Source organism: Belonocnema kinseyi, chromosome 1, assembly GCF_010883055.1.
Source record: "Belonocnema kinseyi isolate 2016_QV_RU_SX_M_011 chromosome 1, B_treatae_v1, whole genome shotgun sequence".
Lineage (NCBI taxonomy): Eukaryota > Metazoa > Arthropoda > Insecta > Hymenoptera > Cynipidae > Belonocnema > Belonocnema kinseyi.
The window spans coordinates 86,158,979-86,172,020 of NC_046657.1; the positions used below are offsets into that span (position 1 = coordinate 86,158,979).

General features: G+C 26.4%; 1 protein-coding gene across 2 annotated transcripts in view; it reads right to left on the minus strand.

Annotated features, from left to right (window-relative positions):
- Nucleotides 1-12,761, minus strand: part of LOC117182654 — a 71,760-nt gene extending 58,999 nt beyond the window's left edge. The window contains exon 1 of one of the 2 annotated variants that reach the window (XM_033375760.1): nt 12,326-12,761. The gene's annotated coding sequence lies outside the window, so the exon portion shown is untranslated. Of the gene's footprint in view, nt 1-12,073 lie in introns of both variants that reach the window. The other variant, XM_033375765.1, reaches the window with a different exon arrangement.
- Nucleotides 12,762-13,042: the final 281 nt, after the last annotated feature.

The window sequence follows — 13,042 nt, forward strand, 5'->3', positions numbered from 1 at the left end:
TCGCTTGGGGTGATTGCTAGAGAGATTGATCAGCAACCTGGGTCGGAGCAGTGTTGCGGAACGAACGTGTTATTTACTTAAATAGCACGAGAAATCTGGATCTATCTGAAAAATCTCTATCCCTTCCACACAATACTCCTTTCGCCTGCCGAGTGAGTCACGCCTACCCCGAAAGGGAAATGGCTTAATGGTGTAATAATAATAATAATAATTTATATTTTTCTCTCTGATTCTGATATAATTTCTTGGCCACTTTCGAAATTTATTCGTAAATTTTAAAAAGTTTAAAAGAGGCAAAATGGCGCCGGTTTTTCGGGAAATATTCAATGTTAATTTATTCAAAATTCCATTGTTTTTTTTCTCTTTATTTTTCCAGATTAAATCTGCACCTGCACCTTGATGGGAAAGACGAAGAGCATACTTTTACAGAAGAAGAGAATATTCTAACAGTCCTTTTCTGTTTTTCATTGCAACAAAAACTTGTATTGTTAAGAAAAAAAATCGTAGAGGATTTTTTACACATTTTCGCAAAAATTCGAGAAAGAACGCTAGATAGGATATTCAATTTTGCAATAAAACATATAATAATGAATAATTCAATATCAAACTAATAATAAAATAAGTAATGAATAATAAAATCATACTGTCTGTGGTTACGGAATTTGCCGTAATATATGGAATATGTGTACTTATAGAAGTATTTGAACTAAAAAACGAAGATTTATTCTAAAAATTTACGGATTCAATTCGAACGTATCTCGGAAAATACCGATTATCGTAATTTCAGGACTACATAATGATAAGTTTAATCAGTTTAATGACCTTTTTTAAACATGCCAGGGCGAATCACCCATGAGGCAGTATTTATTTTAATTTATTTGATTTTATTTGAATTTTTAACTGCTTTTGTTTCACAATTGAAAATTTTTGATTTGAATTGTTCCATAGTTTACAATAGCCATGCAAAGTGAAAACTTTAAAAGTTGAATAAATTAACTTCAATAAATTTCTAACTTCACTTAGTTGTAAGTTAAACCTTTAAACTTACAATATAATCATAATGCCAATTGGAAAAGTTAGAAATCGATTGGCGAAATTTAATCAGAAAAATGGAAGCTTGTATGGATTCGAAATTTGATTTGTTGCCACAATGCCAAAATTGTTTTTTCTTATGAAAAAAGGTCATGAGGAAGTACTATAATATAGAGAAATGTCTGCGAAAAATGTTGTATGTAAACCTTTTTTATTTTTGATAAGACATTTTGTTTGTTTAAAATCAATTCAATTGAAAAAAATCCAATTAAGAAAAGGAACCATTTTTTAATATATAGTAATATTCAACTGTTCATATTCAAAACTAAATAACTTGAAACTGAATTGTTAGAAATATCGAGCCTTGAATAGTTAAAATTTCAGATGACTAAATTTAAACTTTGAACGTCACAATTGTAATTGTTCCATTTTTAAGTTACTTAATTTGTAAGTAAAATTATTCAATTTTGATGTATAAATAACAATTAAACAATTATTAATTTTCGAAAATTTGCTTAAGTTTAAGAGATATTTAGAAGTTTTGGAAAATATTCCAACTTGATTTAAATCTTTATAAAGATTTCAAAGAATTTACAGCAAAATATAAAATTTTGAAGATTGCCATAGAATTTTTTGATCACGTGTAAATTGCAATTGATGTTTTATTTTGAAAAAAATTAATTTTACGAAAATATTTGGAATGATTAATAAAAGAAAAAAATATTGATGATTAAATAAAAATAAACTGATTATTAATTTAGAAAAATTCGAGTAAGTTTAATATATATATACATACATATATATATTAGGGCGAAGTGTAAGTTATCAAATTAGTCGAATCGTTTGAGCTGAGCAAAAAATGTTTGTTGGTTGGCATCCAAAAAAAGTAAAAATAAATAAATTCTGAAATCGGTTAATATCTTCTGTTCCCTTTTTTTATTTGAAAATTCAAGTTTTTGAAAATTTCAAAAAATTCCCTATTACTTCGAAAATTATGGCAAATTTTGTTGATGCAGTTTTTGCTAGAGTATAATAATAATAATAATAATAATAAAATTTTGATTAAAAAAAAGTCTTTTTGCTTAATTTAGAATTTTTCAAAAATGACCAAAATACATTTTTTTTTATTGAGTCCTATGCACACATTTTTGAAAAAGTTAAATATGTAGAACCTAAAATTTCTTCAGCTTTAAGGAAAGAAACACACGGTAATTTCGCTATTACGGCAAAGAGATATTTTCGTAGGAATAAGCTCATGGAATTTTTTTATATACATACCCGTATAAAATGATTTCATCAGTTTACCCTTACGAAAATATCGTTTTGCTGTAATAGCAAAATTATTTTTTGCGCCTGAAAATTGAGCAAAAAAAATTTTCTATTTAAAAATTGAATTTTTGCCAACCCACAAATATTTTTCGCTCAGCTCAAACTATTCGACTAATTTTTTTTTAGATTTTTGAAGATTTTATACCCAAAATTTAGAAGTTTTTTGAGCATTTTAAAATGCTTCAAAAGGATATAAAAATTATTAAGTTTTTCGAAGAAAATTGAAAATTATTTTTGATCGTGAATAATTAATTTCAGCAGAATATTTTAAAAGACTTGAAAGGATTTTCAAAATAGTCAAAAAAGAATCTGTAAACTTTGAAGGAAATTTTTCATAACTTTGAAGGATGTTCAGATAATATTATAAAAAGGTTGAATATATATTACAATTTTATTAAGATACCTGGGAAATTTAAAATTATTTTTTACTTTACAAAATAGTTTTACAAAAAATATTTTAAAAGATTTCAAAAGAAGCACAGGTTTTGATAAATGAATAACAGTTGAACAATCATTCATTTTTTAAGGCTTGAAATAAAATCAATTTATATTCTAATATATAATATTTTTAATAAATAAAATATATAATCGTTCAATTTTTATTATTTCTGAATTGAATATGATAGCTATAATTAAAAAATTTAGAATCTTTGAACTGTACAACTTATAAAGGTAAAAAAAAAAATTTTACAGTTAAACGAGAATTCATTTTAAAATTTTCACTTTGAATGCCTCAGTAGCTTCTATTTTATATGCGTAAATTATTAAGCATTTAAATAAACAAATTTTGAACGTTCCATCAAAAGTTAAAAATTCAAAATTGTTCCTCTTCGATTGTTTTAATTTGAATTTCACATTTTATAACTTCAAATGAATACAATTTTAGATTTAAGGATGTACACTGCGTACAATCAATCTCAAAAGTCGCCAATCATTAAAATGATTTATTATGACTTTAGAAAAAATAATTCAGGTTAAAATTGTTTATTTAACAGTAGTTATTTAGAGTTTTAGGTTTCTCTTTCTCTTTAGGGAATGGTTACAATTCTTATTTAATTCTAATGATCAAGGCCTCAATTTATTCTTTATAGTATTCTCTACAATTCTATTTGGGTGGTGTTAATTAAAATTGTAATTGTTTATAATAATAATAATTGTATTATTTCTAAATCATTTTATTAATAAAATTCACCCAAATAGGAATTTAGAGAATTCTTCGCAGAATAAAATGAGATCGTGGTCATTAAGATTAAATAGGAATGGTAACTTTTCCCTGCATAGAAATAAAAAAATAGACCAGTAAATAACTTCTGCCAAATAAACAAATTTAACCTTGATTATTTTTTTCTGAACTGTGCTTAGAAGCTTCCGTCAACCACTTGACTCGAGAGTGAATGGCCCCTAGTGAATCTGCTCAAAATTAATTTTTTTTTACAGATTTTACCTTTAAAAATGGGACTGTTTCAATTCGAAAGCCTTGATAATTAAACAATTGTAAACGCCCTATTAAAACTTTATAAACTCTTGTCAATTTGTAAATAACTTTAAATTGACAGCTTCATTATAAAAAACTTTCATTAAATTTCAAATTATATTCCAATGATTATTTAGTGTAAAATATTCCATTTTTGACCGATTCAATTTTTTTATTAAGAAGGACACTGATTTGACATATAACAATATTTTCTTTTTTATTTAAAAAGAAAAATTATAAATGAAATATTCGAAACTAAACAATTTGAAACTGAATTATTTTAAATAGAAAGCCTTGAATCGTTAAAATTTTCAGAGAGCTAAATTTAAACTTTGAAACGCTAGAATTTTAATAGTTCTATTTCAAGAAGTTATGTAAAAAATTATGATTTTAAAAGATTCAAAATTAATTTAAATCTTGAAATAATTTCAAATAATTTAAAAGAATATGTAGATTTTTGAAGATTTCGAACAACAAATTTAGAAGCCGTCTAAGAATTGTAGAAGGTTTCATAAAAATAGCAAAATGGTCTTAGCATTTCTAGGAAAATTAAAAATGATTTTTTATTTTGAAAAATTAATTTAAAGAAAATATTTGAAGATTTAGAAATTTGTCGAAAAAAGAATCTGAGAGATTTCAACGCCATTTTTTTGATTTTACAGGATTTTTTAAAGGGAAAAATCGAATCACTTTAAAATATATTTAAATATTGACACAATTTGATTATTAAATAAATGTTTTTTCAAGATTTCAAAAAAATTTTAAAGAAAATCTAGATATAATAATTAAGATAAATAATTTAATTTTTGTTTGTTAAAAAAATGTAGATTTGTAGAGATTTAAAAAAATTGTAAACATTTTAAAGACTTTGATAGGTTTTAAATAAGAAAAATTTGAGATTCCTGTGAAAATTGAAAATAATTTTTTGTTTTGAAAAATTAATTGTAAGCAAATATTTCAAAAGATTTCAAAAGGTTTCCAAAATTTTTGAAAAATGTCAAACATTCTTAAACAAAATGTAGATTTTTGGAGATTATGAAACAAAAATTTTAAAATTTTGTAAGGTGTTGGAAAGTTTTTAAGATAATAAAAAGATTCTTGAGATTCCCGGAAAAATTTTTAGTTATTTTTAATGTTGAAAAATTAATTTAAGGAGAATATTCTAATATATTTTAAAATCAAATTATACATAAACAATTAAATAATTATTAATTTGAAGCTACTCAAAATAAACACGATTGAAAATGATATAGCAAGGATTTATTTATTTATTAGTTATTACAGTTTATTAGTTATACAGTTTATTTTTTATTACATCAAATGAAAAAATTCATAGCTTTAAGAATGCGAATTTTTTAATTTCATTGACCATGGAAAATTTTGGCGAACCGGGAAATTACCTGAAATTTGTTGCCTCGATAAAAATAGCCACCTTGCAATAAAAAATTAACAATGCTTTATTGTTTAAGCCATCCAAAAAATTGACATTGACCTTCGGATAGCTATATGTAAATCAATTCCAGAACAACTTGTTCTAAAACCATTTTGTTATCGAATAATAAAGTAGTGGTATTTACATTTTTTCAAATCAAATTAATTCTAAAAAACATTATGTTGTGACAGAAAATGGATTTGTTTTATGCTAAGCATAACTTAATTTAAAACGGCCGAATTTGTATGTAAAGATGAGGTTTATGAATGATATGATGGTGGGACGTGTGGGCTTTTTCTTGGGTTTTAATCAATGCTTTGTTTTCTTTTTTTTTTCTACAACTTGTTGCCTGACTAGAGTCGTGTTTTGCCGTTACAATGATTCCTAAATTCCAATCTCGCCTACGACTGGGTGCGGTCTGAGTGTGGGATTGAGATTTTGGCACGAATCGTAGAGTTTTGAGTCTATCGATTCTGTCGCGTCTCCTATAATCGCCGGTGCGCCGCGCCGAAAGATCAGCGCCTCCAGTAACAATATTGCATTGGTGTTTTCCTTCCCGGTGCGGAAATAATCGAGAAAATAATCTTTCTCCTAGACATCCCTGTAAATTTCATTTATAAGGCACCAATTTAAAAATAAATTTACATTTAATTTTATTATTTGTTTATTTTTATTATTATTTATTTTTATTATTTATTTATTATTATCATTATAATCTGTTATGTAACAAAATAATATAAAAGAAAAGCCAAGACAATATTGTTGATACTTAATGAAAATTGATATCTTAACTTCAGAATATATAATATTTATTTGCACTCTGAAGACCATCAAAGCGTTGAATTTTTCTTTAAAAAATCGCAATTTCCAACGAAATACACTAACCTAACTTAAAGTTGCTCAAAAGTATTATTTTTGTTTTTGATGCCAAATGATTTGTTTAAAATAACTGATTTCTGGTGAACAATATTAACTTACTTTATTATTGTTTCAAAATTGTTTTTATCTTTTTTAAAATCCAATCATTTTTTATTAAAATTACCAATTTTTATGATAATAGACAAAAAAAAAGAAAAGTTGTGAATTTTCTGATTCTGAATAATAATCTGAAGAATAAATGATTTTTCAAATTAAAAATCCAGTTTTCTGTGAATGTTGAATAAAATAGCCGATTTCTTGTGAAAATTAATTACTTAACCTACATTGCATAACAAAATTTACCTTCTTTAAAATATTTTCAAATATAATTATCTTTTCCTCAAAAGACCGATTCCCGGCGCAAAACGCCAATATGTAAATTAAAATTATTAAAAAGTTGTCAATATTCTTTGGAATATTTGAAATATGGTTGTTCTGTTATTGAAAATACCAATTGCCGGCGAAAAGCACTAACACAATCAACATTGGTTCAAATATTATATAAATAATGTTCAAATTACAATGATTTTGTTTTGAAAGTACAAATTTTCTATGTAAAACGCCAACGTAAGCTAAAAGGGTTAAAAATTATGAACTTTCTTTGAAAATCAATCATTTTTTAAATAAAAATATCAATTTTCGACAAAAAAACAACACTTAATACAATCAAAAATTTTTTGAGCTTCTAAATGTGATTTTTTTTTAACAAAAAACATTGGATACCAGCCTACAAATTTTTTTTTACAACCATACTTTCAGGTAAAACACACCGAAATAATCTCAAGTTGTTAAAGAATAGTAAATATTCTTTATAATCTAATTTTTTTAAATTAAAAACAGCAACAATTTCCGAAGAAAATTGCGAAAACAACATGGCAGAAAATTGTTCAAAATTGTAAATCTTCTTCGAAAATCAATGATACCTATGTCAAATAATCGATTTTCAGCGAAAAATGTTTATATAACCTGAAAATGTTTAAAAATTGCAAATCTAGTTCCAAATATCATGATTTTTGTTTTAAATTTCCAATTTCTGAAAAAATGCTAACATGCTCGAAAAACGTAAATGGCTGGAAGTTTTTTAATCGTTTAAGACCTTGATGATGATTTTTGGTTAAAACTGCTAATTTCCGATGAAAAAATTAACAGAAGCTAAAAGCTTTAGACATTTTAAGTCTTCTAATAAACTTTATGATTTCATATTAAATATATTTTTTGAAAGACTTATTTTCAGTGAAAAGAACTAAAATAAAAAACTTGCAAATCGATATTTCAAAGTGAAGATATTAAACAACTTAGATAAGATTATTGTATTTTCTTTTTTTTCTCAATTTAATCTTCTCATTCGTCTTGGAATAAGTTAGGGTTAGGCACTAAGAAAGATGTCTCAAACTCTAAAAATGCGCCTCTTTTCAAAGTCTACAACTTTTATTTGAAACATTATTTTTCCTAAAAAAAAAAGGTTTCAAAGACTTTTTGAAAACCGGACTGCGTAAAGAATTTTATGAAAATAGATCAAATGTTCCATTTTAATTCACAACTTCAGATCAGGAATATACTTTTTCATGAAAGGATCTTATATATAATCTATATAGAATATATAATCTATTCTCAATAATACTAGTTTTAAGAAAAGGTAATATTTCTTTACACGACTGCTTTTGAGAATATAAGAAATATTTAATTTATTGTTTATGGGCATTTCTGCCTTTATCATTTTATTTTATTCAAAATATTCACTAAATATGGACATAAATTTGTACAATTATTGAATTCGCTATATTAAATTTATTATTATTATATTAATGCTCATAATTTTGAATTATAAGATTCTAAATCTTACAAAAATTTGAAAATATAGAAATTGCAATTTAAAAGCCTTGGTTAATTTATTCATTTCAAATTGCAAATTTAAAAAATTAATAATTCCAGGTTAAAATATTCAAAAGTAGATAAGTAAAAATAAAAAATGTTTGGAATTAAGGCAGGCCCAAAAATTGAAAGATTTATTCTTAGATATTTACAAATTCATTCAAATTTTGAAAATGTAAGCTCTCAAAAATTTTGATTTACATTTTTCCCTATTGTCCCCCATTTTCTCCCACATTTTTTATATGTATAAATAGTTACATTTTTTATAGTCTAAGATTTTGAATTGAATATAGTTGTTTAATTATCAGTTTAAAGCTTTTGTAATAAAAATTGTTTATAATTAAACAATTTGGAATTAAAAGTTTTCCAAATCGAAGACCTTCTAATTTGAAACCTTCAAAATTAGAAAGTTTTTAAATCAGAAAAATTAAAGTTGTATTCTCTAAATTTGTAGAAATAAATATGGCAATGAAAAATGTTTAAATTGCATTACATCGTCATTTGACGTAAAATTAATTTAAAAATTGGTGATATTTTAATTGACCCACAAGATTCTTCTCCTAAAAATGTATCAAATTCTCTATAAAAAAATTAATTCACAGCCATTTTTGGGCTTCCAAAAAATCCAGGTTTCGCGATCTAGCGGCCACTTTTTTTGGAAGATTTTCAGTGGCTTTTAGAATCTTTTATTATGATAGTTCAAAATTTATTGAATACTTTTTTTCATATTAATTTATTGGAAAGTCTCTTGGAATTGGTCAAACAATTAAAAAGTGTATGAGGTGTGTAATTTATTTTGCTTGTATAATGTTATTGAGAAAAAAAACATTATCACGTTTTATTTCATTCAAAGAGTCAACAATAATTCGAGTTTCAAAAGGATTGGTTTGATGCAATTCTCCATTCATTCATGCTCTCAGCTAACCTTTCCATTCTAGTTCTTGTCTTCCCTTCCCCTTTTTATTTTTCTAATGTACCTTCTAAAAATGTCGCTACTACCCCTTCGTAAGGATGTGCCCTGTCAGTCTGTCACGTATTCTCTTTATCCTACTGATCTTCTTTCCTAATGCTATTCCTGAAACGTCTTCTTAGACCGACTGTCATTTTGTATTTTTTTTACTGCCAAGGTGTTAGAATTCTTTTACTTCCTGTATCCGCTCACTTCCGGTCTTAATGTTCAACTTCTTAACGTCTCTTTTTTCTGCATGCCATTGCCTTAATTGCTTATACCTATAATTTTTCCTATTTTTTAAAATTATTTTAGTTTTTTAGAGGAAATCGTTCGGCACATATTTTTCCGATTTGAAAAAAAAATCTCTGCGAAATTTTGACAATTTAAATTTTAAAGTTTAAAAACACCAATTCTTTCTTTAAACATCTATAACTTTTGACTGAATTTATATATTAAAATTTTCTTTACAGATTCTGGTCGATAGGAATGAAATAAAATAAATAAAACTTACGAAAATTGTTCTTTATAAAGAAGTCAATAGTAGCAGGATATCGGTGAGTAATGAAAAAATACAAGAGCCGTAATAATTATTTGGATAATTATGGAGTTGAAAATTTTGTTTTGAAATTTATGGTAAGGGATCTGGGGTCTGGGGCCCCATTTTTGAGAAATTGTTAGTAAATTAAAATTTATATAGCTTACAATACAAAATATTATTATTTTGTCAATCAATTTTTTTCTATGTGTTTTTATTTAGAAATAATTTATATAACTAAATAAATGTCTGACAGGGGCGCAATTCAAAAATAAATATTATGAAAATATATTATATATAACATAATATATATTTGTATAAATTATACAATAGTATATTATATTTTTAATGACCGATTTGAATAAACAAAATATATGTTGTAGAAACCAATGAGACAATTTTCAAGAAAAATTGAGTGAAAAAATTCTGACAGCAATCTAAAAGAGAAACTCACCATTTTTCCTGAAAACTTAAACATTTATCTATTTTTGGTCAGAATTTCTGGAATAATATTTATAATATTATCTCCAAAAAATAATTATTTTTATTTAAAAATTTATGCTTTCAATTAAAAGGTTAACTTTTTGGTTAAGGATACTTAAATTTTATTAAAAATTCGTCTGTTTTGGTAGTCAATCTTTTTTATTAAAAATGCATCTTTTTTAGTTGACACTTCAACTTTTGGGTGAGAACCCTTGAATTTTATTACAAATTTGTCTGTTTTGGTAGAAAAATAACCTTTCAGATTAAAAATTCTTCTTTTTTAGTTGACAATACAACTCTTTGATTCAGAATTCTTGAATTTTGTTCAAAATTAATCTTTTTTAGTTAGAAATTACACTTTTTGGTTAAGAATGATTAAATTAAAAAAAATGGCTTAAAAAAAATTGAACGGCTTTCTTAAAAACGAAAAAATACCTTCTTTTTTCAAAATTTAACATTTTTGTTGAGAATTCTTGAATGTTATTAAAAATTCGTTTTTTTGGTAGAAAATTATTCTTGTTTAAAGATGCACGTTTTTGGTTAAAAATTTAGCAACAAAGTTTTAAAATTGCTCTCCTTTATTTAAAATGCATTTTTTGCTGAGGATTCAAAATTTTAGTTCAAAATTCATCTCTTTGGTTGGAAATTGAAGTGTTTATTTTTAATTCTTTTTTTTGTGGAGAAAGATTACTTTGGTAATCAAAAATTTACCTATACCATTTTTTGTCCAAAATAATTCCTTTTATGTAAAAATTCAACTTTTTGTTAAAAAAGAACTTCTTTTTATTTAAATCCTTTTAATTGAACCGGTTCACAAAATAGTTCGCACAATATGTTTAATAAAATGTTTTAATTGCTTCATGTAAAAAATATAAGTTTTGAAATTTTAATTCCATTCAATTCAAGTCTGCCCCTCTATAAAGTCAAAATTATTTTAATTCACACATTTGAATATATTTCATCTGTAATGCTAAATGTTAACAGGGATTAATGTATTTTCTAAGACGTTTAAAAACATTATTAAAAAATATATAAACATAAATTTTAATATTTAACAAATGTACAAGTCATAAAACGATTTAATAATGAAAAAAGTAGGTTAAATATATGTATCATAAATATGCAACAGTAATTAAATAGAAATGATAATTGATAATAAGGAATAATTACTTTCCATAATTATAATAATTTTCCTTATAATAAAAGTAGAGCATACTTATTTATAAATGTTATTGAAATATGCAAGAAAATAAATAATTTTTAGTAAAAACAGAAAGAAAGATAAAATGCCGGTAAATAATGAATTATTAATAAAAACATGTTTATATAATTTCAACCGTATTTTTCTTTATCACTTACAAATGACAATATAATAAAAAATATTTATTAATAAGAAAACAACACATAAATTTAAATTCAATCTAGCGTTTTCCAAGTGAAATTTTTTTGAAATCTTTTCTATTCCTGATTTTAAATTCTTTTACTTATTAATTATTTTTAATATCCTTCCTTTTAATTTTGCTAATTCGATTGAGGAGAACAGTATTTGCACTTTTTCTTTCTCCGTTGGGGGATTTTTAGACGAAAGAAAAATCGCGTATTCGTAGAAACAAAAATTCTAAATTCTTCCGAACTCAACGCTTGTTACCGGATAGACTACGGGGAAAAGTTACTATATTACTTTTTAATTTTAAACTCCGGTGGAGAATTGTAGATTCTGTTTAGATGTTGAGAATTTGCAGTTTTTTACTCATAGAAATAATTGATTTTTAATGCCCACTAGATATGATACCATACATACTTTTCAACTTCCGATATTTTATTTCAATGAAGAATTTTAATTCGGTTTCATGTCAAGCACCAAGTTTCACGTTGTAAATTAATAATGTCCTATATTGTACTAAATTTAAAACGCTCGTGTTATAGTTTCAGCGGAGGATTTTGGAATTTCCGTCAAAATATTAAGTTTTCTAATTGCACCGTTTATTTTTGTACGATAATGTGCCGAATTATATAGTAAATTACTGTGCATTGCTGTACACACACCCCGAAGACATCTGCGTGATTTTCGCCGAAAGTCTTCTGGACCTGACCCCACCACCGAAAAGTGCCCTTTAAACACCTTTAAAATTTAAAAGCATCCAGACGGCACCCCTCAATTCAAAGCCACCGCCAATTCCGGGAATTGAATCCTAGCCGAGGGGCGTACTTGGTCCGGGGAACAAAAACACTCACTCAATAGTCTCCTCCCCATGCACATAAATATAGCAACAATGCGGCAAGGCCTGGTCTGCTCACCACATTCGGACGGAAAACCACCTATCCTTCTCGACAATTTTTCTCCCCCGGTCACAAAACAATTTTCCGAAAAAAAAACACTCACGAGTCTAGTTCATTTTTGAAAACTCTACTTGCTTGTACTTCATTTTCCGATTTTTCCGCGCACTCTTTCTAAATAGCGCACCAGTTGCGTGTCTCGGAGGAGTAGTAGCTAAAATCGCAAACGATTATAAATTCACATAGCCGCGTACGTGCGTTGACCCTCGACTGGCTTTTCGAGGAACAAAACCAAAAGAAAGAGAGAAAAGTCGAGGCGCCGGAAAGCGCGCGCACGGAGCGTAAGACGAAAATAAACCGGGCGAGCAAGGGTGAAGAAATTTCACTCCTCCCTCTCCAAGATCTAGCCTCCAGCGACAAGGCGATCACAAACTACTCGGATTATCTCGAGCCGAGCGCTCCGCGCGAACTGCGCATGGTGTCAGTGTGCACACGTTGTCACATGGCGCACGCGCGAATCCACCAACTGCGCATGCTCCTCGTGCATGCGCTGTCGATCTTCGATTTAGGGAAATAGATTTCTGTCGCCGTCCTAATGTAGAAACTGTACAACTGCATTTTTTAAATCAGAAATGAGTTTTTTATGTCGTTAGATTCGTTATGAAATACGAATTTAATTATGCTAATCCTTGTCTTCATTAGGGTGGTCCAAAAATGCATGGAATTTTTTTTTGAATG